Source organism: Dipodomys spectabilis, unplaced genomic scaffold, assembly GCF_019054845.1.
Source record: "Dipodomys spectabilis isolate Male_0828 unplaced genomic scaffold, ASM1905484v1 ptg000040l, whole genome shotgun sequence".
NCBI lineage: Eukaryota > Metazoa > Chordata > Mammalia > Rodentia > Heteromyidae > Dipodomys > Dipodomys spectabilis.
The window spans coordinates 2598670-2602172 of NW_024870717.1; the positions used below are offsets into that span (position 1 = coordinate 2598670).

General features: G+C 34.2%; 1 pseudogene; it reads left to right on the top strand.

Moving 5' to 3' along the window:
- Positions 1–1506: 1506 nt before the first annotated feature.
- Positions 1507–1603, top strand: LOC122106418 (annotated as a pseudogene).
- Positions 1604–3503: the final 1900 nt, after the last annotated feature.

Below are 3503 nucleotides of genomic sequence, written 5' to 3' on the forward strand. Positions count from 1 at the left end.
AAGGAATTGGGGCCCTGAAATGTAGGAAATGAGAAATTGAGATGGGTATTCAATTATTTGTGTTGACATGTTGCATGGGCCTTGGTGGGAAGACTTGCCCCTATTATCTGATGATGCAGGCAACTGGGACCTGGGATCCTAGGACCCATGGTTATTGCAGAAGAATAATATTTTTTAGACATCTTAGCAAAATTTGGGCATAATCAGTAGGAATGCTTCAGAAATATGGAGAAAAACATCCTGGGACAAGAGAGTTAAAACAGTAAACAGAGCAGCAGAGTAAAATCCATTATAGATTAGAGGAAAACACTGTTTTTTACCATGTGGATTCAGAAGACCAAGAAGAGTTACAATGTATCACAAGTTTATACTAAAAACATTGAATTGATACTTTGTATAGTCTAATATATATTTTAAACCTAATTATTTATATTCCAAATCTATTTATTGGAATAAATAAGTATCAATTTATTTGTCCAATTATCAACTAATTCCAGTAAGTTTCACTGTGTGAAATATAAAATAAGCACATATAAATATAAAATATATAACTATATATAATATAATTAAAAGACACATGTTTTGCATTGTTCTGTTGTAGATACTGTATCAAAGGCAACTTTGTTTTAAAGTATTATTCCATTATCTCTACCTCAGTGTTTGATAGAGTTAGACCTAAAACTTTACCATTTGTAGATTAACAGTATGGAGGCAATAGAAAACACTGTGATTAAAACATTATCAATTTAATGCCTAATAATGAGGAGAAATATATGGACTTCTGAAAATATTTGGTGATAAAAAGGCAGTAGTGTATGTTCCTGCCTGGTTGGATGGTAGACAGGCCAGGACATTAAGTAATCATGCATACCAACAATTTTTTCACCTTCTTGGCTTTAGCTACTTTTGAAATGGAAGGTATAATAAACAATTATATTTTGATAAAATGCCTTCTAGTCTGAACAGTTCTGTTTGAACTGTTCATCTCTCCATGATCCCTTGTAACCAAGATTAGTTTTGTTCCAGTAAGACAATCTATGCTGTCAGGGTAAGATGTTCTGGTTGGTCTGTTCCCACATGGAAAAAGTGTAAAGGCTCAGGTAGACATTTGTGCCAGTAACACTTCATTTGGGAAAATGTCAGCTGAAGAAGTTTAGAAGTATCTCTCAAGCAACGCTTACTTTGAATCCATTAGGTCCACAAAGCTAATTCAGTTGGATAAATAAATACTTGAAAAAGCCATCACTTTTGGACTTATCTATAAATAATTGAGAATACGATCAAATTCCAAATCAAAAGACTTAAGATAGTCATTCACAAAAATAATTTGCAAATGTGAGTAATCAACTGATCAATATAATTTTTTCCACTATTCACAGAATTTTAGGGAAATAAGACCGATAGCATTGTTAGGAACAATAAGGTTTCCTTGTTACAAGTAGGCACCCATAGGTATAAGCCTGTATAAAGATTGCTTCATTAACTACATAATTTAGAGGATACTACATGCTTCAGCAGCATGTATACTCAAATTACAATACAGATATTAACATGGCACTTGCACAAGGATAATATGAAAATTTGAGAAGTATTCCATATTTTTCATTCTTCAGAAGCAAGAAATGAAAAACAGTTATTAAAAAGTTGATTACAAAATTACAAGTATAACAATACACACAATTCATATAATTAAATTTAGTTTGACATCAGTGTATTAAATCTTCACCTCAGATAGGCGTTTACATAACATAAACTTTACAAAAATTTTCAAATTAGACAACATTGTCATTTTATCCCAAAGAAAAATAATATTAAGACCAAGAAAAAAAGGAATAAAACTGTTTCTATATGGAATGCAATCGGAAAGGACATGTTAACGAACCTATATATTATAAAATAATGTAGAATTCAAAGTATATCTAGGAGAAAATAAAATAAATTATGAACATTATGCAAACATAGAATATAGAATATTTTAAAATTTACATTTTCATGCAAGCACCAGAAATATTTTATCTTCTGTTCTACTCATTTCAACAGGTAAGTTAAAATTATTTCTGATTAAAAAATCACAAACCCTGAAGAAATCATTGTACATGTATACAAAAACTATTGAATACATTTTGACATCCAATGCTGGCAATTCACTTGGAAGAATTCTGCGGAATCCATGAATTTTTACAGTAAAATATTGGTGTTGCCAGGCACTGGTGGCTCATGCCTATAAATCCTAGCTACACAGGAGGCTGAGATCCGAGGATCATGGTTCAAAGCCAGCCTGGGAAGGAAGGTCTGTGGTACTCTTATCTCCAATAATCCACTAGAAAACTGGAAGTGGAGCTCTGGCTCAAGTGGTAGAGCGCTCACCTTGAGCTGAAAAGCATAGGTATAGCTCCCAGGCCCAGGGTTCAAGCCCCATGACCGACCAAAAAATAAAAAAAGATATTGCTCTTAGGACTTAGGTTAACAATTTGTGCAGCCTTCCAAAACTTCATAGAGATAATGATACATACTTATCCTTTTGGCAATATCAAATGCAGTTTCTTCTATGTTGTTCTTCAGGCCTGGTTTTATATAATGGTTCAAAAGAAGGAGATCCAGTGTATCTTTGCTATCTCAATTCTCAGCAGCAAGATGTCAGGGTGTCAAGAGGCCTTTAGTTTGGGCATTGGTATCTGTATCATGATGAAGTAGGAAAGAAGCCACTCTGGTATTATTCCACGTATATGCACTATGCAGGGGTGTCCAGTCATCTACAGTTATTGCATGTGCCACTTGAGACACCAACTCACTGACAATGCCTAAGTGTCCACTGTAGGCTCCTCGATGAAAAGGGGTACACTCATCGTCATCCCTACTATTCACATGAGTGGCCTTTTGGGAAAGAAGTCTCCGCACTGTAGTAAGCCGAATATTTTTGGCAGCCCAATGAAGAAACTTGCTTGGATCCTTCTCCATTTTTTTCTTGCAGTTGATACCATTCCTTACTTTTTCATGTTGTTCCTCATATTCCTAAGAATTTTCTAACCAGAGACTTTGAGTGCCAGTGGGAATGAGGTGTCCATGTATTTACCTAATAGTTCATATTGTTTGAACTGGTCAGAAATATTCGTTGAATTTTCTGCATCTGTTTATTCACCATTATTTGTTTTCTCTTTTTCCAATTTTACTATTCGAAATTATTCTAACTGGAGAGTAGGGAATTTATGGAGAGCAGAGGAAAGATGTTCCTCCGTATTCAAACATACACACTGAAAATGAGGACCAGTGATGTCTTCATGTGCAACTTATTCTAGGAATGAGAAAATAGGATCTAATGCCTTCTATATAAATGATTTGGGAAATGGCAAAGCAAAAAGTGAAATGATGCAACCAAAAATATAAAAGCAAAATAAATTAGGATAATTATGGAACAATCATATTATCCATGAGAACCAAGAAAGGGAGAGAGAGAGAGACAGATGTGCAGTGACCTAGCTAGCCTCAAAATCTATGCCTCTGAT